Source organism: Nipponia nippon, unplaced genomic scaffold (genome assembly GCF_047370975.1).
Source record: "Nipponia nippon isolate SJK-2023a ecotype South Korea unplaced genomic scaffold, ASM4737097v1 scaffold_17, whole genome shotgun sequence".
NCBI classification, from domain to species: Eukaryota; Metazoa; Chordata; class Aves; order Pelecaniformes; family Threskiornithidae; genus Nipponia; species Nipponia nippon.
The window spans coordinates 113,342-137,308 of NW_028262333.1; the positions used below are offsets into that span (position 1 = coordinate 113,342).

General features: G+C 47.0%; 1 long non-coding RNA gene across 2 annotated transcripts; it reads right to left on the reverse strand.

The window, feature by feature from the left end:
• Nucleotides 1-8,783: 8,783 nt before the first annotated feature.
• Nucleotides 8,784-23,935, reverse strand: LOC148056115 (uncharacterized). Of its 2 annotated transcripts, XR_015703922.1 has the most exons (4): nucleotides 23,462-23,935; nucleotides 22,905-23,123; nucleotides 20,320-20,622; nucleotides 8,784-11,617 (listed from the first exon to the last, which is right to left on the reverse strand). It is a non-coding gene; the product is annotated as an uncharacterized LOC148056115 (long non-coding RNA). The 2 variants fall into 2 exon arrangements; XR_015703921.1 differs by having other exon boundaries at nucleotides 22,905-23,931.
• Nucleotides 23,936-23,967: the final 32 nt, after the last annotated feature.

Sequence of the window (23,967 nt, forward strand, 5' to 3'; positions counted from 1 at the left end):
GACTCAAAGGTGCAGCGCGTAAATTAGAGACACTGTAAGGGGAGCTGTATAAATGGTAAAAGTAAGAGGTATTCGTGAACGCTTGACAGTGATGACTGGAGTGCCTGAAAAAGGGGATAAGACCATTCTTTTTGGGTAAAAATATGGGAGCGGGACAAGGGGCAGGAAAGTCTGCTGAACCTCCCCTTTGCTCTCCGTTAGGATACATCCTGCAATACCGGAATAAGTTTGGTGGGGATCCCCTAACTAAAAGAAAATTAAAAGAATACTGCAGTCAATGGTGGCCGATGTATAAACTGGATGCTGGGGAAATACGGCCGGATATGAGAACTCTGAATTATAATACTATTTTGCAGCTCGTTATTTTGTAGAAGGCAGGATAAATGGGATGAAATACGTGGATTTGTTCTTTTCTTTAAGAAATGATTATAAGACAACAAGAAAATGGAAATTGTTGGTATCTGATTCAAATGTCTTGATGACGGAGTATAAAAATAAATTGCCTCAGTGTTGTTCTGCTTCTAGCATTGGGAAAAGGTGTTTGAAAGTGGAAGCTGGAGAAGAGGATGCGCAGCTGATGGTGTCCCCGGGAAGGGAAGGGGACAGTGTTGGTGGCAGGGAGAGAAGCAGCGAAGGACGTGAGTCCTATTGTGGGCAGAACTCGGGCGCAGCAGAACCCTGTAATTCGGGCTCCGTTGCGCCAGGCGGTAGGACCGGACGGAACGCCTGTCTCTGTGACAATACCTTTTTCAGCCTCAGAGTTAATGAATTGGAAGGAGTCTGCTGGGTCATATCGGGAAAATCCAGAAAAAATGTATCGGTCCTTTAAATTGATAATTGAAAATCATAACCCGGATTGGAAAGATATGCAGGTGTTGCTTAATACTTTATTTCTCCCTGAGGAGAAGAGAATGGTGTTAGGAAAAGCTCCAGAGGACAATATGAGGTTAAATACCAGGGGCGGTCCGGGTCATTTTATGCCAATACAAGAACCAGATTGGGATCAGAATATTAGTGCGGACAGACTGATGATCAAAAGGTATCAGCAGTTAATTTTGTGTGGGGTAAAGCAGGGGGTACCTAGACCCAAAAATCTTGCAAAGTTGTATCAGGTGGTTCAGAGTAAAAATGAAGACCCTTCTGCTTTCTATGAGAGGCTGTGTGAAGCTGCTAGAAAATGGATGGATTTGAATCCGGATGATGAAGCAAATGGGAGGATGTTCAGTATGGTGTTTATTGGGCAGTCGGTGCAGGATATAAAGAGACTGTTACGGAAAGTCGATGGGGACAGGGGTATGTCAATAACTGGGATGAGAGAGAAAGAAAAGAGAAACAGAATAGAATGAAGTTGCAAGCATCTTCGCTGGCAGCAGCAATAAATGGGAATAATAGTAGAAGGAAAGGTAGGGGTGGAAGTAGAGTAAGAGGGGGACGAGGCCGGGAAGAGGGTCACAAAACCTAACCCTGGTGGGGCCAAAGCACCGTGCAGCCTGTAAACAGGAGGGACGCTGGAAGAATGAACGCCCGAACCCAAAGGGGCTAGAGGAGCAGGATCGGGTAAGAAATGCCCACCTTATGGCGTCAGAGGATTCAGAGAATGAAGGAAGGGCACCGGGGGAAAACATTAAGGTCTCCCCAGCTGATCCCCTGGTTTCAGTTCAGCTGGCGAATCAGACGGTTAAATTTTTACTTGACATAGGAGCAATATATTCTCTATTAAACAGTTGTAAAGGACCTGAGTAAATTCTCTATGTCAGTAATTGGTGCCACGGGAAAACGAGAGATTAGAACTTTCTTTCAACCGATTAAGTGTGAAATTGGAAACAAAGCACTTACACATGAATTTTTGTATATGCCAGAATGTCCCCTACCTCTGATGGGAAGGGATTTATTGAATAAATTGGGAGCACAGATAACTTTTTCATGAGAATAAAGTTCAATTGCATATTCCACAAAATAACGCCTGGGAGGCACAAGCATATATGTTACAGGAATTGTCAGAAATGAAGAATGCTGAAAATAAGGAAGAACAAATTGAAGCGCCCTCTGAAATCATGAATGCAGCGGTTCCCTTTGAATGGGCAACTGAGAAACCTGGAAGAGCCAAATTGGCAGAACCGGTAAAAGTGGAATTGAAACTGGGAGCGAGGCCAGTAAGACGAGAACAATATTCCATGAAATTGGAAGCTCGGGTTGGACTGGAGCCTATAATTAATAATTTTCTAAAATATGGACTGTTGAGAGTGTCAATCTGAATATAATACCCTGATTTTGCCTGATAAAAAGCCACATTCATAGGAATATCGATTAGTACAATATCTAAGAGCTATTAATCAAATAGTGATTGCTGTACACCCGGTGGTGCCTAATCCCTACACTCTGCTGACAACGATAGTTGATTCAAATGTTTATTTTACAGTGTTGGACTTAAAAGATGCTTTCTTTTGCATTCCATTGGACGAACAAAGTGGGAAGCTGTTTGCCTTTGAATGGGAGAGCCCTGCAACGGGACGCAAAGTGCAGTTCTGCCGGACAGTGCTTCCTCAGGGACTCAAGAATAATCCTACAATCTTTGGTAATGCATTGGCAAAAGAACTGGAACAATGGCAAGGTCAGAAGCCTACTGCTCCCTGGTTACAATACGTAGATGGTATCTTGTTGGGGGCAGACAGAGCTGAAGAATGTAAAGAGGCAACTGTTAATCTATTGAAGTGTCTGGGGTTGGCAGGATACAGAATGCCACAAAAGAAAGCACAGATTATGCAGAAAAATGTAATTTATCTTGGATTAGAGATATCCCAAGGAAAAAGGAAACTGGGAGTTGAGAGAAAAGAGGCGATCTGCCAAATCGCCCTCCCCCCATCGAAAAGAGAACTCAGGGGATTTCTAGGAATGGCTGGATGGTGTCGCCTGTGGATACCTAATTTGGGGTTAATGGCTAAACCTTTGTATGAAGCTGTTAAGGGACCAGGAGAGCTATTGGAATGGACTCCAGAACGCCAGAAAGGATTTGATGAAATAAAAATCGCTCTCATGAGTGCTTTAGGTCTCCTGAATTTATCAAACATCAGGCACTGGGAGTGCTTGTACAAACTTTGGGAGACGAAAAGACCAGTAGCTTACTTTTCAAAACAATTGGATAAAGTAAATTCTGGATGGCCAGGGTGTCTGAGAGCAGTAGCAGCTGCTGTGTTGCCAATACAAGAGGCATGAAAATTGACTTTGGGACAGAAAATAACTGCTTATGTGCCACATGCTGTTGCAGTGGTGCTGGAGCAGAAAGGATATCATTGGCTATCCCCGAGCAGAATGGTACAAGACCAAGCAATATTGCTCGAACAAGAATATATAGCAATGAAAGTGTCCAGTGCCCTGAATCTGGCATCGCTGTTACCTGTACGTGAAAGGGAGGAATTGTCATATGATTGTCCACAAACCATCGAACAGGTGTACTCTAGTCGTTCAGACCTGAAGGATACTCCCTTGCAGAATCCCAACTGGGAGCTGTTCTCTGATGGAAGCAGCTTCGCTGTGAAAGGGGAACGGAGGGCTGAGTATGCTGTTGTTACTGTAGAAGAAGAAATAGAAGCAAGACCACTGCCAGTGAATACACCTGCTCAGAAGGCTGAATTAGTCACTTTAACTCAAGCTCTGGAATTATCAGAAGGAAAGCGGGCTAATACCTATACTGATTCAAAATATGCTTTTGGAGTAATACATGCACATGGTGCAATTTGGAAAGAAAGAGGATTGTTATCATCACAAGAAAACCCAATAAAATACAGCAAAGAGATTATGAAATTACTTGAGGCACTTAATAAACCTAAAGAAATAGCAGTAATACACTGCAAAGCACATCAGTCTGGTCAAACTGATGTAATTAAAGGAAATCAAAAAGCAGATGAGGCTGTGAAAAAGAGTTGCTCTATCAGCAACAGTGACAACCTTAGTTCCAGAAAGAATCTTAAAAACTGACACTCCTAAATATACAGAAAAAGAAGACAAGTTGGCTGAACTATTGAAATGCATTAAGACTGCCGAAGGATGGTGGGTGACTCCAATCGGACAATGTGTTGTAACTCCACAGATAATGAAGGAACTAACGGAACGAACACGTAAGAGCACACATATGGGAACTGAAGCTTTAATTGAAACAGTAAGAGGTAGGCTGTAGGAATCAACATGATGTTGATTGCTAAAAGTGTCACACAACAACGCGCGGTTTGTGTCAAAAATAACCCTAAGATCCAAAGGACACCCCCTCCCAGAGAGGTAAAAAGATGTTTCACGCCTGGGGAATATTGGCAAATTGATTTTTCCGAATTACGTAATTGTAATGGATATAAGTATTTATTAGTAATTGTTGATACTTTTTCAGGATGGCCTGAAGCTTTCCCATGTCGCACCAACAAGGCAAGAGAAGCGGTAAAAACTCTGTTAAAGGAAATTATACCAAGATTTGGGGTACCAGGAGGGTTTTCTTCAGATCAAGGGCCTCATTTTGTTGCAGAAGTGGTTCAAGGGGTGTCAAGATTTTTACAACTTAAGTGGGATTTACATACTCCATGGAGACCCCGGTCCAGTGGAAAAGTAGAAAGGATGAATCAGACAACAGAGAGGCAGATTGGAAAATTGTGTCAGGAAACCCAGATGAAATGGATAGAAGTTTTGCCTCTAGCGTTATTAAGAATTAGAATAACCCCTGAAGTTAGAGAAAGAATTAGTCTATTTGAAATTTTGTATGGGAAACTTTACACGGTAAATTTAACAGGGAAAGGAACTCAGATGCACCTTAAGGGTGACCAAGTGTCAAGTGACTCTCTCTTGCCTGTGGCAAGGGTTCTCACTTCTCTCCATAGGCACGTCCAGCTGAGAACGCCTGTGCCTTTGGATTCAGCTGTACGCCCGTTTAAGCCAGGAGATCAGGTGTGTCTGCAGACCTGGAAAGAGGAGCCATTGACAGAAAAGTGGAAGGGACCTGACCTTGTACCGTTAACTACAAACACTGCCGTGAAACGTCAGGGGATTGATACCTGGATTCACTACACCCGAGTAAAAGCGGCCCCTCCAAAGATGTAGAGAGTTGAACAAGTACAACCTTTGAAGTTAAAATTATGCAGAGACAAATGAACTGCACTTGGACTGATATTGAACCAGTTTTACATTTAGAGTGTACAAGGAAAAATTTTCTTGTATTGTCTTTTAGGAATAACATTAATACTGTTTCTGTGGTTTTTATACAGGTACACTACTTTCCTAAAGCCCAACAAGAGAAATATGGTGGTTACTTTTTTTTCCCTTTCCTGAGTCAGGTACCCAAAGGGAACCAGGAGGGATGCTCTGATGCTTGGAGTCATAATCTCCACCTGGAAATGATTGGAAAAGCTATGAAAATAGCTAATTGAACAAGTTGCTGGGTGTGTACCCATTTCCCAGAGCATGGCAATAAGGGAGTACCTTCAGTCAGAATACCAATTCCCTTCAATAAGTCCTGGAATAATTTGTGGGTAAAACCGAAATTCACAGGGAAAAAAAAAACAAGAGAGTGATTTTCAGACCTGGAATGTGTGAGATGTGTTAAGTGTATGACAACAAATAAGACCAGGTCACCTGGTAACACGTCAGTAGAGCGTTACCCGTGCTGTGAGCGGCCAGTGCAGTCACAAGGAAAGACACGACAGAACGGTTGTGGGAACGTTCCGAAGGCAGCGGCCGGTTTTGGCCATGTGGAAAGAAGGCACGGGAAGTCTTGCCGCCCAGTTGGTCTGGGACTTGCACCCTACGTGCGGTTGTCCCTAACATTACCATAATGAACGAAATGAACACAGGGCTATGGGTAAGAACATATATGAAAAGGTACCAAAGAAGCCACGATCCATTAACTGATCGACCAGCTGCCTTCCATTCATTTTTCGGGTGGTTTCTCCCTTGGTTAGGAGTTAGAGAACTGGAAAAAGCAATAGTGACTATTTCAGCACTTATTGAAAACATAGAGAATGCGACAGCTGATGCTATCAAAGCCTTGCAAGGGAAGTGTCAGAGATTGGGGAAGCCACCCAAAATAGAATGGCATTGGATATGGTATTGGCTTCTCAAGGAGCGGTGTGTCCAATGATCAATACTGGTTGTTGTGTATATGTGCATCAAAGTGGGCGAATCTCTACTGATTTAAATGAAATTTGGCAACAAACTAAAATCTTACATGAAATTCAAAAAGATGGTGCACCTTTAGGATTCAAAGAGACTTGGGGATGGTTAACTTCCTGGTTCCCTGATTTAAACCTATGGATCAAGAGATTACTGGCATTATTAATAATAATCCTGTTAGCTTTTGTATGTCTGTATGTACTTCTACAATGCACCTGTAGGTGTTGCTTGGCCAGCAATCCGGCACAAAAATGACTTATCTAAGGAATACCCTTAGACAAGTCTCAAAAGGGGGAAATGATGTCAGAAACAGTAATTTTCCAATTAGCAAAACTGCTAACTGCTTGTGCCTTGGGAACGGAATTTGGGAGGGAGCTAAAAGAGATGAAAGTGTTTGTGTAAGTAACAAACTGTGGGCAACTAACGGCTCCAGCCTTGAGGAAGAGCTCACAGACCGATAAAAGGGAGCATCTTGGCACCAAAGACTGGACGGTGGCCAGAGAAGCGTGAAGTTTGATCAAACTGCAGAAAGTGGGTGAAAGGTAAACGTGGCGAGGGGAGATCGTGACCGCCGACTCAATTCAGGACGAAAAAGACTTGCCCCCCCACCTGAAAGGAGCTTGCGTGCTAATTTACATAGCAAGCGAGGCTAATTTAAGTACAGCAAACCAATAGTGTATGAAATGTTAATCACCAACCGATAAGTGTAAATTTAGGCAGGTTTATACCGATCTTGGAACCTGATAAATATACTGCCGTTTTGTGTGAGGGTGTGCCTGATTTGTGGGAAATCGCCAAGCACCCAGCTTTGCGCAAACCTGAAATAAGTGATCAATGTCTCTCCTGAGTGGGTGGTTATTGGGCCGTTGCACACCGGGCAAAGGATCCGCTTTTCGGACAACACAGGGAGCGGGTGGGGGGGTGTCGGAGTTTGGGTAGGGGCAATGGGCAGATGGGGGGGTGCAGGCAGCGCCCCGGGGGTCCAGAAGCAAAGGGGCTATGGGAGGGGGGAGCAGGGGAGCGGGGGAACGAGACTGGAGGGCAGGGGACGCGGGGGGCACGTCACGGGGAAAAAAAAACCCGCACGGGGGGAAAAACCTTGTGTGGGGGGACGTTTGGGTGGAGAGCACTTGGGAGGGCGCAGAGACAGGCAGAGGAGGACGGGGGGGCGGAGACGGACACGGACGGACAGCGGCTGTGTGTGGGTAGAAAGGTGCACGGGGGGACACGGGTGGGGATGACCTACACCAGGGGGTCCGCCCGGCATAATCCACAGCAGATAACTCACCTGGGATAAGCCGCAACGGATATTCCGCTCCGGAGAAGCAATCCACGCCAGATAATCCCCAGCAATGCCCCTCAAACTGCCAGTGGTTCACCCCAAATTTGGCCCAAATTAGCAGTGTTTTTTGGTGGGTTTTGGTTTGTTTTTTGGTTGTTTTTTGTTTTGGTTGTTTGTGGCGTTTTTTTTTTGCTTTGACATAATACAAAACTTGGGGGTTTCTGCTTTTCCAAAATATTCAGTTCTGGGGTTTTCCGGTGCTTTTCCACAACATAACAATGGGTCATTTTTGGTTTTGGTTTTCTGCATTAACATGGGGCGGGGCAGTGTTTGCTTTCCAGCTGCACAAATCCAGGCGGATTTGGCTTTCCTGGGAGCCCCAAACTGTGTTGCTCCCCCCCTCCAAATTCTGTGGCCCCGCAGGGGAAAGTCCCCCTTTGGGGGAAACTGGCCCCAAAGCGGGATGGGAAAAGGGGGAAGGGACAGCTTTGGGAGGTGCTTTTATACCTGCAAGAGAGATTCGAGGGGGAGGTCGAGTTTTTAAATCCTTTCTATAAACAGGGTTTCTTTCCATTTTAGAAACCTTCTGTAGCATAGACATTTACACTTAGGTAGCTAGTTACACATACACATATTCAGGCAACAGAAACCTTTGATGCATATTACCTGTTTACACTGTTATATCTATTGACATGTACGTGGCTATTTACACTTATTATTATATAGAATGTCTATTTAGATGAGCTGGCTGTTTATACTTAGATATTTTGACACTTTGATATCTCAGACTTGCCTCTTTAGACTTAGATATCTTAGAGAGCTCTACCTATCCAGACTTTTTTCTATTTTAAATTCCTTCATATCCATCATCTCTTTTTGCATTTTAAACTCATTTATTTCTTAACATATAGACAAGTTCTTTTTTATTTTAAAACCCTATCTATCTGTATTTAGATTTTTTAATAGTCTAAAATCCTTTATATAATATAGCAGATACAGGTTTGTATTTTGAAATAAATTTTAATATATATATAAGTGAATATTATTTTTTTATATATATATAAAGGCAAGAGATTTTTCTCTACTGCAATGCCTCGCACCCGTATTTCCAGTTTTTAATGCTTTTAATGAATTTTCAGGCATTTGGGGGCTGTGACCCCCCTCCTCTGGGGGGAAACCTCCCCATGACACCTTCATCCCCCACTCACCTGCTCCTCTGTTTCATCATCACGCCCCCGCCCCCAGGGACGTTGGGGTGCCCCAAATGACATCATCACCCCCAAGGCTCCTCCACCCCACCCCACCCTTTTAATTCACCCCCCAAAAAAGGCACAAAACAAGGAAAACAGCCCCGACCAGCAGCTCACTACTTTAATAATGCCATTTACATACGTACACGGCCCCCAAAAAGGGGAGCTCCGCCAGAAAAATAAAATGGGGGCAGCCCCCCCAAACGGTTGCAGCCCCCCCCAGCCCCTGTCCCGCAAGCCAGTGGCTGCCCCACGCCGCGGGGGGAGCCTGCCAGGGGATGGTGCTGCACCGCTTGCTCAGGCAAGGAACCCTCCGTTCCCGCGCTGGCTTGGACTTATCCAAGGGCTGCAGTCCTTTAGGAGTTTACCCGCTCCAAGTGGAGCCTTATCTACGAGCCAGTTTCTCCAGGAGTATACCTGCTGCGGCACAGACTTCTCCACAGTCACTTAGAGGTGCACCTGTTCCAGCGTGGCCTTCTCCACGGGCCACAATGCCGAGATATACTGGCTCCAGCATGGCCTTACCCACAGCCACGTTCTCTTCAGAAATAAACATACTCCAACATGGCCTTACCCATGCCCACACGCCTTGAGGTGCTCCAGCATGAGCTCATGCACAGCCACCAATGCTTCAAGGTGTACCTGCTGCAGCACGGACTCATCCACAGCCACCGGTGCTTCGAGGGGTACTTTCTCCAGCGTGGCCTTCTCCTTCAGCCACAATCCCTTCAGAGGTATACCTGCTGCGGCACAGACATAACCATGGCCACAGATACTTCGCGACATACCTGCTCTGGCATGGGCTTACCACATACCCGGATGCTTCGGGGTGTCCTGCTCCCACGTGGGCTCATCCACAGGTCGCAGTCCCTCTGACTCAAGGTCAGCTGTCCTGGCCGTGCCCCCTCCCAGCTTCTTGTGCACCTGGCAGAGCATGGGAACCTGAAAAGTCCTTGACTAGTATAAACACTACTCAGCCACAAACAAAACATCACTGTGTTATCAGCATTATTCTCATCCTAAATCTAAAACACAGCACTATACCAGCTACTAAGAAGAAATTTCACTCTAACCCAGCTGAAACCAGTACAAGTCCTTGCACTGCTGCTGCACATCTTGCTGGCTCGGTCGATAAAGCTGGAAGCGAAGCGTAACGCTTTCAAGGGTAAAAGGAAAACCAGAGGACAAATCGCAGCAATTCGCTTCCTACTAAAAAAGCTGTGCGTGTGTTTACAGACATCCAATAAAAATACTTCTACTGGAGAAGGGCTGGATTTTCCTTTTGCGTTAATTTAACTTGCACAGCTGTGAATCGATACCAGCAGATTATCTGTCTCCAAGATACGCAGTTATCATTTGACCAGGGGTTTTTTGCGCCTTATGTCATTAGGAGCGACATCTGGCCAGCCGCGCTGCCCGAGAGAGATGCTACTGAACTGCCAGGGAAACGCACCCTTGAAAGCCAGACAGAAAGAAAGTACTTCAGAGCACTCCGTCAAACGAGCCGGGGGGGGGGGGGGAAAAAAACCCGTAACGTTCAGTTGCCTCTCCTGGTCAACGTTTAGAACAAATACCTAACGGCTTAAATACACCTAAGCAATTCTACGCCACAGCTAGTTGGCAGTTACAGTTGAAACAACGCAAGGCAGTTTGCATAGACAATTTTAACTTTTTTTTTTTTTTTTCCTAAAGTTACATCTAGGGTAGAAAAATCAGTGAGAGAAGAGATCCCTCATACGGTTTTACTTTGCGGGCGGAATCCAATCCCCGGGGCTGCAATGCCTAAGGCTACCAAAAAGGACCGGCAGATTTGCTAACGCTTTTGGCTGCACCGAAGCACGCAGAGGAACGCGTGTTGATGACATCTCGGCTCTTGCAACTGAGAACCAGCGATGCCATCAACTTCCGGAAGACGTGCTGTGCTCGGGTCTTTGGAAGCAAACGGACTTTTCTTTCTTTTCTTTTTTCTTTTTTTTTTCCTTTTTCTTTTTTTTTTTTTTTAAGAGAGCGGAAAGTCTCGCTGCTGCTGACTTCTACTGCCAAGCGCATCATCTCTGAAGATCCCCACTCTGATGGGGAGTTCATAAAACACAACTTCTTTGAATGAGAAAGATTTCCATTCTGGAAAATCTCTTTCCAACTGAAGTAAGAAACCACACGCTGTAGGTTAAGGAAAAAGGACGCTGTCGAAGCAGTAACTCACCGAAACCACGTCAGGACTCGCTGTCGCTACTTACAAGGCTGGCAATGCTTCCCGGGAAAGCGACGCCGATTCCTCCTCTTTTGTCCACGTCTCTCCTTGGACCTGGATCGCTTTTAGTACAGACGCTAGTATCTCAGTAAGCTTTTCAAGTGCTACTCTAAGATATTTTCAAAACTTATTGACTGAAAAAGCACACAGCTTTTATGACGAAAACAAAGCCTGTTTCTTCTGAACGCCTGAACTCTTACAAACGGCGTCTTTCCTCTTTTAGGACGCAACTATTTTCCCCGATATCATTTCCTAGTAAGCGCACAGAAACAGAAGATTACGCTTTCAGGAAGGCAAAATAAACGGAGGGAAGTCGGCTTTGCACAGGCAGAACACGCTCCAGCGCAGACCTTCTTTTCCTTTTAGGATCTGCGTTAAAATAGTTCCTAGAAAAACTAGAGAAGGAAGGAGAGCTGGCGCATTCTTGACGTTAACTTTGAAGTCCATATTACAAGCACCTTAGGAAAAACGCGGACACGCATCGCGGACGTACCTTGTACTCGCAGACCGCTACGGATCACAGCAGCGTGCAAAAGAGAGGGGGCCAGGGGAGCGGCAGGGAGGGCCTGGCACTCACCACAGCTCTCGCTCTCGGCACTGCCGGCAGAATTGACCAGTTCAGATGCTTCTTTCTCCTTCTCTCCTCCCTTCCTCTTCTGTAACTCCAGTCACTCGGCTGTCCTCTACCTAAGAGGAAATGTGAGTGTCTTTCAGCTCTTACGAGACAAGGCTTCCTAGGCACGTAACCTCTGTCTCTCATGCGCTACGCAGCTCTACTGCGCTGTGGGTTACGTGTATCAGCCCCGCGGTGGATGTTGGTGGTCTTGATACCTGCGAATATAGATAGAAGCTATCACTTCAAGTCATTAGAATCATTGCACAACAGGTGTAACCAAACAAAAGTAAATCTTTGTGAATAGTTAGGACAGTTGTAAGGTAAGAAGCTCCTGAATAATCCCCTTCAGACAGCTAGGCCTTGGGAGAGCAGATAAGCAGAACTATTAAGTAAGAAAGGTGCAAAATGACCATTAGACCAGAACAAACCAACCTTGAAGGACATCGTATACGTGATCCCAGAACTGAGTTTGCGCAGAAGTAAAGGTCAGTCAGTGAACACAGTGAAGAAGACTACGAGCCTTCATCTGAAGACCCCAAAGATCACCTGAAGACCACTATGGAAGACAACTGCACATGCGGATTGGACATTTACATATGTTAATAAGTTCCAGAAAATCTCATGTTTATGTAAACAAATTCTCAGAAATCCTATGAATGTGTATGATTTCATAGTATGTAATTACTGAAGGTTTATCAGGCTGTTGTAGCCCTCATGGTGGAATGATCCCCAGTGCTGTCCAGCACCACGATAAAGAATACCCGCTTTCTAAAACGCCAAAATTAAGTTTTAGAGAGTGAATTATTTCGCCACTTTCCGGTAACAGATTTTGGCACCCCAGGTGGGACCCTGCTCTTGAACATCGATGGATCCGAGGGACTGTGGGACCTCCCTCTGGCACCGAGGGATTCTCAGGGAGAACCTCCGATCCCCGGACCGAAGAGCTCTGAGCCAGGACCGGCAATAAGGTAAAGGCATTCTTTCAGCGTTGTTTTCTGTTGCCTGCCCGTCAGTCCTAGCGAAAGCTGCACAGGGTTGGGCTGAATCCCTGGGGCAAAGGGAAAACCCCCTTGGATCCAAACTGAAGGATAGGTCTCCTTCCAGAAACCGAGGCTGGGGAGTTTGTCTGATCTGCGAATTTGAATGCTGAATAGGGTCGCGGCTGTAACTGGGTGCTTTTGTGTGTTTGTGGCCCTAAGTGTTTGTAATTGTGTGGTGGTGGTGTGAAAAGCTTGGTTTAAATTGTTTTGTGTCTTGTTTTTAAAATGGGAACTGCAACTTCTAAAGGGGAAACGATCTTAGAGAAATCTCCTCTCGGGTGCATTTTACACAATTGGGAGCAAACAGCAGGGCCCCGGGAGGAGCTGCAAAGAAAGCTGATCGAATCAAACGTTGTAATCGGTGGTGGCCAGTGTATAACCCGGGGGATGGAGGAAAGTGGCCGGTTAGTGGAACTTTGAATTGCCCGTTATACATTGTTGCAATTGCCCGTTATTTTTAGGACGGGAAGGAAAGTGGGATGAAGTCCTGCATGCGGATATGTTTTTCACTTTACCTTCACACCCTGAATGGCAGAAGAAGTGCGGGATAAATTTGGCTCCCTCAGATCCTTTGGTGCTAGCATTGGAAAGAGAGTAAGAGCAATGGAAAAGGGAAAGGTTTGAAAAGGTGGTGTTCTGCTGGTGGTATTGGACAGAGGTGTTTACAATGAGTTCAGGATGAGCCAGAGGATGACCCAGAAGCATTGGTTGCTCCTGGGCCGAGGCAAAGATTGCAGAATGACAAACCTGAGCCCCCTGAAGCGGGCCACTGTGAGCAGAGAGAGAGGAGCGACGCCGGTGGCTGGGAGGACGCGTGGTCGGCAGGAGCAGCGCCGCGAGCGCCATTGGGACGGCTGTTGGGAACGAAGGACCCCTGACTGTGAGGGGGCCCTTTTCGATTGCTGATTTAAATGATTGGAAGCAGGCGGCGGGCAATTATAGCGATAACCCTGAGAAGGTGGCTAAAGCCTTTGACACAATGATCAGAACTACAGACCCTGACTGGAAGGCTATCGATGCTCTTCTGTCGGTATTGTTTGATAGCGCAGAAAGAGAAATCATCTTTAGAAGGCAAGAACTCAAACAGAGGGACAAATTGCTACAGGACAATTGCAGGGTCGGTGGGAGCAACATTTACCTCCTACAGATCCAGACTGGGATCCTAATGACAGAACGGAAATTAATAAAACGATACCAGAAGCTGATTTTGTTTGGAATTAGGAATGCTGTTCCTAAAGCGGTGAATTGGTGGAAGTTGTATCAGATTAAGCGGAATAAGGAGGAGTCACCGACTGAATTTTTAGATAGACTAAAAGAAACTGCACAAAGATATACCACTATGGACCTGGAATCGGAAGAAGGGAAAAATCAGTCAGTGTTCCTCTTTATAGGACAGTCAACAGATGGCATTCAGAGGAAATTACAAAAGTTGCAGGGCACAGATGTCAGGGACTTAGGGAAATTGTTGGAAGTCGCATGGATAGCTTTCAGAAACAGGGATCAGGTGAAAGAAAAATGTCATGCTTGGTTGATAGCAGCTTTAGAAGGATTGCAAGTAAGTAGAGGAGGATTTCAAGGAGGTAGGAATGGAGTCGGAGGAAGAGGACGAGTTAGAGGAGCTTATTGTAAAAAAGGAGGGACACTGGAAAGCGAACTGCCCCTCCCGACAGGGAACAGAAGGAGCTGATTCCGTGTTGACAACAACAACTGCAGTTAACACTGAGGAATGAAGGGGACAGAGGAGTCTTCCCCAGCAGAGCCTCTGGTTAAAATACAGCTGGGGGAAGATCCAACTGAAACAGAATTCCTGGTAGACACTGGAGCAGCTTAGTCGGTTTTGAATGGAAAAGGTTTTGAACTTTGTAATAAGAGAATCAAAGTTGTTGGTGTGACTAGTAACGCTGAAACTAGGCCATTCTTCAAGGCTTTAACATTCAAAATTGGAAAACAATAGGTAACACATCAATTCCTGTATTTACCAGGGGCTCCGAAACCTTTGTTAGGGCGAGATTTGTTAGAAAAATTGGAAGCAGAAATACGATTTAAAGACGGGGAGGTTGATGTGTTAATTCCTGAATCTAAACTTGTACAAGCAACTGCATTCCTATTGCAGGAAGATAAAACTTTAGGAATCAGCATCCCAGCAGAAGTGGAAAAATGCAGTGATGCCCCTCGTATGGGCTGGAGAAGTCCCTAGTAAAGCTAGGAACGCTGAACCGGTAAAAACTGAACTCAAAGCAGGAGCAAAGCCAGTAAGACAAAAGCAATACCCTTTGAAACTAGAAGCTAGAATCGGATTAATGCCAATTATTGAGAAATTTATAGAATACGGTCTGCTGAGGGAATGTGAATCAGAATACAACGCCCCCATCTTGCCAGTAAAAAAAGCAGATGGGAAAAGTTATTGATTGGTCCAAGATTTAAGAGATATTAATCAAATTGTTCACGATATTCATCCAGTAGCTGCAAACCCATATACTTTACTGACAACAATAAGTGAAAACCAAGAATGGTTCACAGTTATAGATTTGAAAGATGCCTTTTTCTGCATACCTCTCGAGTGAGAAAGTCAAAATATATTTGCCTTTGAGTGGCAAAATCCAGAAACTGGTCATAAATCACAGTATACTTGGACAGCGTTGCCACAGGGATTCAAAAATGGTCCTACAATATTTGGAAATCAATTAGCCAAAGAACTGGAAACCTGGAAAAGAGGATACAAGACAGGGACTGTGTTGCAGTATGTCAATGATATTCTAATTGCAGCTGTAACCCAGGAAGAGTGCTTACAATTAATATTGCTCTTTTGAATTTTCTGGGAATGAATGGTTACTGAGTTTCAAAAGAAGAGGCACAAGTCATTTGAGAATCTGTCAGGTATCTGGGATTTGAACTTTTGAAAGGATGAAGACTGAGCACAGAAAGAAAGGAAACCGTCTGCCAGCGTCCCGAGCCCCAGAATGCACGGGAGCTGTGGGCCTTCCCGGGAACGGTGGGGTGGTGCAGGCTGTGGATTGCAGGCTATGGACTCATTGTGAAACCTTTGTATGAGCTACTGAAAACTTCACCGCCTGGATGTTTGGAATGGGACAGCAGCACCAGAAATGCTTTCAAACGAATAAAAAGAACTCTGATGAAGACACCAGCTTTAGGACTCCCTGATCCAACTAAAACTTTTGAATTGTTTGTTCACGAGCGACAAGCTACGGCTCTGGGAGCGCTCTCAGATGCCAGGAGGCAACAGACGCGCTATGGCCTGTTTCTCCAAGCAATGGGGCCATACCAGCAAAGGACGGCCAGGTGGTCCGAGGGCTGTCGCCGCTGCTGTGCTGTTAATCCAAGAAGCCCAGAAACTGACACTGGGACAGAAAATGACTGGGTTTGTACCACACATGGTACTCGCTGTCCTGGACCAAAGAGGTGGGCACTGGTTGTCTCCGAGCCCGATGTTGAAGTACCAGGTAGCACTTCTTGAACAAGATGATGCTGTTTTTAAATCAACGGCAGTAGTAAACCCAGCAGTTTTCCTGTCATCTCAACAACTGGAAGAAGAACCTACACATGATTGTTTACAGACCATCGAGGAGCTGTATTCCAGCCGACCTGACCTGAAAGACACCGCTCTGGAAAACCCAGACTGGGAGCTATATTCAGACGGGAGCAGAATGTGAAACAAGAGATCTGGATGTCGGGATATACCGTGACCGCAGTGGATACGGTTGTAGAAGCAGAAGCTCTGCAATCAAAAACGTCAGCCCAGAAAGCAGAACTGATTGCACTAACAAAAACTTCAGAATTGAGTGAAGGAAAGCGAGTGAATGTATGGACCGATTCCAAATATGCATTTGGAGTATTACACACACACGGGGCGATTTGGAAAGAAAGGGGACTATCGTCATCTCAAGGGACCAGAATTAAACATGCAGAGCAGATTCTAAAGTTACTCGAAAGTGTACAGAAACGAAAAGAAGTGGCTGTTATGCACTGCAAAGCTCACCAAACCAGCTGAACCCCACAAGAAAGAGGCAATCAATTGGCCAATTTGACCGCTCGTAAGGCTGCAGAAAAGGGTAAAAGAATATTGGCAATAATACCTGAAAAGAAAACATAATTAGGAGAATCTCCTAACTATGATAGTCAGGACAGAAACTTAATTGAAACAGTAAGAGCTGAAATACAGAAAAATGGATGGGCTGTTACTCCTACGGGGCAGGTAATTCTAACCCCAATTTTGATGTATGAAATAGTAAAGAAAGAACATAATAGTGTTCATTGGGGAACTGAGAATTTACTGAAACATCTGCAAAAGTCAGTGGTGAGTCATAATATGGTAGAAATTATAAGGTCCATAGTTGAAACGTGTGAAACATGCCTTAGAAATAATCCAAAGACACAGCATAGAATTCAGTTTGGATCCACAAAACCAGGAGATGCTCCAGGAGAGCGCTGGCAGATAGATTTCACTGAACTGCCAAGAAAAGGAGGGTTAAACTATCTGTTCGTATTGGTGGATACTTTTACAGGATGGCCTGAAGCCTTCCGATGTCGCACCAACAAGACCAGGGAAGTTGTCAAAATCTTAAAGAAATAATACCCCGACTTGGTGTTCCTTTAGGGATTTCCTCTGATAGGGGGCCACGTTTTGCTGCAGACATTGTCTGACAATTAGAGTATCACAAATAACATGGGAGCTGCATGCCCCCTATCGCCCACAATCCAGTGGACGGGTAGAGCGCATGAATCAGACCTTAAAACTGCAATTGAGTAAAATTTGCCAAAAAAACCTCAATGACTTGGATACAAGCACTTCCACTTGCGCTACTGAAAATTAGAGTTCAGCCTAAAGGAAAACATCAGTTAAGCCCTTATGAGCTGTTGTATGGGAGACCGTACCAGATTCCTAAATTACGAGAAGAATTAAACATCAGTGGTGAAACAGATTTACGAAAGTATCTAATACCCTAGGGACAGTGATACAAGAAATGAAAAAGAATGTGATTGTAAATAAATCTCTGAATCTTGATTCCCCAGTACATCTGTTCCAGCCCGGAGACTGGGTATACCTGAAGTTATGGACCAGAGAACGCCTGCAAGAAAAGTGGAAAGGACCATTTCAGGTTTTACTAACAACATACACAGCCGTAAAACTAGATAAGAAAGGGCCCTGGATTCATTACTCAAAAGTCAAAGAGGCTCCAAAACCATGGACTTCCGAGGAGGCAGCTCCTCTGAAACTCGTTTTCAAACGACAACTTTAGTTTCTGTGTTATTGATAAGTTCGGAAGTGTTTGGGCGGAAACTAGAAAGGTCCATGGCACGAGAATGTTCATGTGCAATTAGTAGCAGAAGTAGCTTCAGCTATTAATGCAAGCAAATGTTGGATTTGTGCTAGATTCCCAAAGCATAGTACTTGGTCTGATGTAACACTAATTGGCCTACCAATTCCTTTCAATACCACTTGGAATAGCTTTCGGGACAGCCCAAAAGTTTAAAGTTTTGGGAAGTGCCCAAAGGAACGGGATGGTATTGGTTGTGTGGAGACCAAGTCCTTAAAGCACTACCTCCCTGGTGGACAGGTTCTTGTACGTTAGGGGTGGTGTCCCCAGACATTAAAGTAATAACACATCTCCATGGAATGGGGGAATTAAATCCCCAATTGGAAAACAAAAAAAAAAGCAATGGATAATCCATTGATTACTCTGTCTACTGCCTTTCACTCATTTGTCAGATGGTTAATCCCAGCATTAGGAGTCAGTGAATTGGAAAAAGCAATAGTAAACATAGCAGGAGTCACGGAGAAAATCGGGAATTCCACATCCAACGCTATAAAAGCTTTACAAGAAGAAACTACCAAACTTTTGAAAGTTACATTACAAAACAGGATTGCTTTAGACATGATGTTGGCTTCCCATGAAGGACTGTGTGCGGTAGTCAATTCAAGCTGCTGTACACACATTGATGAAAGTGGAAGGATATCCAAAGTTTTAAAAATCATACATGGCCAAACAATAACCTTACATGAAGTAACTAAAGATAATACCTCTTTTGGGTTTGAAGAGATTTGGAATACTCTCACTTCTTGGTTACCTAATTGGTTATGGCTGAAGAGATTATTTTCATTAGTGATTTTTATTATTGTAGTTTGTATTCTTGCCTGCATAATGATCCAATGTTGTAACTGCTGTACAAGATATAATAAGTTTGTATAGGGAGGACTGTAGCATATAAGCCACAAGCCCTCAAAAGAAAAAGAGGGATTGATACCTGCGAATATAGATAGAAGCTATCAATTCAAGTCATTAGAATCATTGCACAACAGGTGTAACCAAACAAAAGTAAATCTTTGTGAATAGTTAGGACAGTTGTAAGGTAAGAAGCTCCTGAATAATCCCCTTCAGACAGCTAGGCCTTGGGAGAGCAGATAAGCAGAACTATTAAGTAAGAAAGGTGCAAAATGACCATTAGACCAGAACAAACCAACCTTGAAGGACATCGTATACGTGATCCCAGAACTGAGTTTGCGCAGAAGTAAAGGTCAGTCAGTGAACACAGTGAAGAAGACTACGAGCCTTCATCTGAAGACCCCAAAGATCACCTGAAGACCACCATGGAAGATGACTGTGCTTGCAGATTGGACATTTACATATGTTAATAAGTTCCAGGAAATCTCATGTTTATGTGAACATATTCTCAGAAACCCTATGAATGTGTATGAATTCATAGTATGTAATTACTGAAAGTTTATCAGGCTGTCAGAGCACTCATGGTGGAATGATCCCCAGTGCTGCCCAGCGCCGCAATAAAGAATGCCCGCTTTCTAAAACGCCAAAATTAAGTTTTAGAGAGTGAATTATTTTGCCACTTTCTGGTAACAGTCTGGCCTGCTACAGACTATGAAGAGAGATCCCTCCCCACCTGGAGAGGCAGGCTCACGCTTGCCTGCAGCAGGAGGCAGCTGTCGGCCAGACGGCCTTCAGTCTCCTCTTCTTTACCTTTCTCCAGCCTCTCCGGCTTCAGCTGTGGCAGCCCCTGTCCACAGCCAGTAAGCGCTCCGCCTGTCCCTTTTCGCCCCCACTTGTGGCCTTCACGACAGGGCTTGGGGGTGATGTGGGGCTATGGGACAGGCTTCAGGGGAGGTGCTGGAGTGGGGGGCAGCTGCGCAGGGTGAGCGGGGCCAGGAGAGGCCCAGGGGGAGCTCTGGCGAGTTGGGGAGGTGCCTGGGGGATGTCCTCCTCCTTCCTCTCCTCCCTCCTGCCAGCTCCCGGGTAACTCCCTGGGGCTGCCCTGGCCCCGCTTGCCTCCAGCAGTCCGGGAGCCTGCCGCAGCAGGTGGGTTGAAGCTTTCCGTCCCACCGCCCCTGGGCGGCCAGGGGACACCCCACACCCGCCGAGAGGGCTCGCTTGCCTCACCGATGGCCTTGGTCCTCACCCACCACCACTGCCATGCTGCTCCCGGGCACCAATGCTCACCTTCTCCCGCGGTGCAGCCGCAGCCCAGTGACTGCTCCGGTCCTCCCTTGCCTCACACTGGCCCCTCCACAGCCATGTGGGGCAGGGCAGCACCAGCCCCTCCACCAGCAGCACCAGCCCCTCTCCAAGCAGCCCCCCTTCTCAAGGGAGGGGCAGCACCAGCAGCCTCACTGCCCGCACCTGGGCCTTCTGCAGCCCCAGCCCACAGGTGGAGCCCAGCAGGAGCAGGGGGCCCTCGCCCAACCCCCACAGTGCATCACTCACCTCCTGCCCTGGGCTGCGCCACAGCCTCTTGCCGGTGCAAAGGGAGCGCAACCGCAGGTGTGCAGGACAACGGAGAAGGCGACTGTTGATTTGGTCAGGCATGTAACAAGTCCCAGGAGCAAGTGTGCTCCGGTACCCGGGACCCCTGGTGCTCCCTCTGGTCCCCGGGCAATTCGGGAGTTGTTCCCAGAGCCACGCTCGTCAGTTCGGCGGGGAAGGGACAAACGGTCGTCTGGCTCCTGGAGCGATGGGCTGCTGGGCAGACATGGAGGCCACCAAAAACGAGGAGCAGGGTGTGGGACACTAGAAGAGAGGGAAAAGTGGCAGCCAGCTGGTCAGGGGGGTGTAGTGAGAAAGCACGAGGCAGGGAACGGGAGAGTGAGGGAAGAATGGGGACAAGGGAGCCCAACAGAGGTGAGGAAAGAAGAAGCAAGGAGAGAGGAAGAGAGGGAGAAGGAGAGGGAGCAGGACAGAGACCAACAAAGAAGGACAGGGAGCAGGATGGAGATGCAGGAAAAACCTGGGACAGGCAGCACAACAGAGAGGGATGAAATAAGGGCAGGAAGCTGGACCGAGAGAGATGGAGAAAGACAAAAAGCAACATGAACAGGGCAGAGAGGGAGGAATAAAACAACTGGGACAAGGAGCCGGGAGAGTGAACTATGGAGGGGAGGGAGAGGGAGAAACAACACAAAACAAACCACATAGCTACACGCTACAGGGCAGAGAGGGAGGCATTAAAACAGGAAGAGGGAGCTAGAGGTGGGGAGAAAGACAGGCTACAGGGAAGAGGAGGAGGAATTAAAAAATTGGCATCCAGAGCCACAGAGAGATGGAGAAAGAAGAAAGTGAAAACTAGGGGGCAGGAGCCAGCCAGAGAGAGACAGAGAAAGGAGAAACCGCTGTGGGTGCCAAGACAGAGAGGGAGGAATATCAAGAAGGAAGGGAGAGGGAGCCGGACATGGTGCGATGGAGAAAGGTGACCAAAAATACCAACTCCAACAAGGTAGAGGGCAGAGAGGGAGCGATGAAAGACTTGGGAGAGGGAGTGGGACAGAGAATGGAAAAACAGTGACATGTACGGGGCAGAGAGCGAGGAATTACCAAACGGGGACAGGGAGCCATACAGGGAGAGATGAGGAAAGACAAGTACTAGCATTGTGCTCCAGGGCCGAGAGAGAGAAATGGAAAAGTAGGGACCAAGGGCCGGGAAAAAGGAGAGAGAGAAAGAACAAATCACAACAGGCCACGGGACAGAGAAGGAGGCATTTAAAAAGATACGGGATCGGGAGCAATCTACAGAGGGATGTCAGGGAACAAAAATTTTAAGAGCGATGCATACAAGGTAGAGAAGGAGGAATTTTTCAAAAATAAGTAAAGACAGGGAGCTGGACAGAGAGACACAGAGAAAGAAAAACCAGCGACAGGCTACAAGACAGACAAGGAGGAATTAAAAAATCCTGGCAGGGAGCCAAACAGGGAGAGACAGTGAAAGAAATGAAACCAAACACGCAACTCAATGCAGCTCCTGCCAGTGGCAGGAAACCTCAGTCGCCCCAACGGTTTTCCCTCTGCCTCAGCAGCAGGTGCCTCAATGCTCCTCCATTGCCAGGCTTACCACCGGCTCTCCCGTGCAGCCGATGGAGCCGCTGAGCTCCCAGCACCGCGTGCTGGTAATGCGCTCTGTCAGGGACGGCTCGGAGGGATGCTTCCTCGCTGCAGGCACTGGCCATTCCTTGCTGCAGGCAGCTGCCTGCAGGACTCCCTTGGATTCCCTCCTCAGACAGTGCCCCTTCATCAGCTCCCTCAGGCAGGCATGCCTGGACAGACCCTTCCCCAACCAAAGGGAGGAACTGAAAAATAGGGACAGTGAGCCACGCAGTGGGAGACAGAAATAAAACATAAAAAGCAACAGGGTACAGGACAGATATGAAAACATTAAGAAATAATGACAGGGAGATGGATGGGGGGATAGATAGAAATTAGCAAGTGGCAGGGTACAGGAAACACCAGAAAGATCTTTAAAATAGGGACAGGGTGGAAGATAGAAGGAGAAATAGAAAGAAAATTCAAAAAGTGAGGCGGAACAATTCACACAGGTGAGAATTAAAAAATAAGGCCAGGGAGCTGGCAAGAGAGACACATAGGTATAAAGAAAGTTTTTAAACCGACGGGGTAAAAGAAAGAGTGAGATAAGTAAAAAATAGGAGAATGGAGCTAAAAAGAGGGAGGCACAGAAAGTAAGTTTGAAAAGCAATGGGGTACAGAGCAGAGGGAGATATTAAAAAAACATAGGGTCAGGGAGCTGGATAGGGAGGAGATATAGAAATGAAAATTTAAACGTTAATAGGCCACAAGGCAGTGCAGAAAAACTGAAAAATAGGGAGAGGGAGCTGGCTAGAGAGACACATAGAAAAAATTTAAAATGCAACGGCGTATTCTCCAGAGTTGGCAGAAGAATAACAAGTTTTGGGGAGCCACAGGGAGGTGGGCAGAGAGGCAGACGGAGGAAGGGAGGCAGGCAGACATCTGGAGAAGGGTGGCAGAGATGGGCCAGGATACAGAGGAGAGGACGCGTGACTCACCACAGCTCCTGGTGCCGGCAGGAGACCTTCACCGCCTCGACGCTTCTCTCTCTGCCTCTGCCCCTTCCTCCTCTGCAGTGCTGCACGCCGGACCCTCGCCCATTCAGCAGCATGCAGCGGGCACCTCTCTGCTCCTCATCTGCATGGCTTCCTCAATACCTGGTGGCTCACCCACATAGCCAACAGAGGCACTGAGCTCCTAGCACTGTGTGCTGGTGTCTGCCCTGTCAGGGACAGCTCGAAGGGATCCCTCCTCGCCACACAGACCCCCTCAGGCACCCCCAACTCCCCTCAAGATCCCACCAAATCCCCTCAGGGACCCTCAAAACCTCCTCAGGGATCCCCAAAACTACTCAAAATCCCTCTATATCTGCTTATGGACCCCTAAAACCCCTCATCATGCTGCAATATAGGTTCACAGACACCCAAAAACCTCGCAGGGCGCCCCCAAATCTGCTTACAGACCCTAAAAACGCCTCAGAGACCGCCAACTCCCCTCAAGATCCCACCAAATCCCCTCAGGGACCCCTAAACCCTCCCCGGGGTCCGCTCCTGACCTAGCTCCTCCGGGCTCGGTCCCTCCTGCAATGTCTCCAGGGCCCGTCAGAAACACCCGGCGGCATCGGGCTCCAGCCGCGGCCCCGGGCGGCCCCGCTCCGGGCCGCCCGCCGCACCCTCATGGCAGAGGGGACGCGCCGCTTTCCCAGGATGCACCGCGCGGGAGAGCGGAAACGCCGGGCTGACCCCCGCCGGCCGCCGTACAGGGCCTCCGCGAATGCGTTTTGGCCTCCGCCGGCCACCGTAGAGGTGGGAGGTGGAGAAACGATACCGCCGTGCTGCCTCTTTGTATCCCAGCATGCCCCTCGGACCCGCCCTCTCCCAGCAGCCTTTACGCCAACCCGGACCCCGCCCTGCAGACTCCGGCTGCGGTTTGTTCCCCCTGAGCCTTTAACGGGGGGTTAATTTCCAGTGACAGCTAGTTCTTCTTAGTCAACCCGCAGTGCATCCCAGTAACTCCCAGTCACTCCCCAGTCCCTCCCAGTGCTCTCCCAGTCCTCCCCCA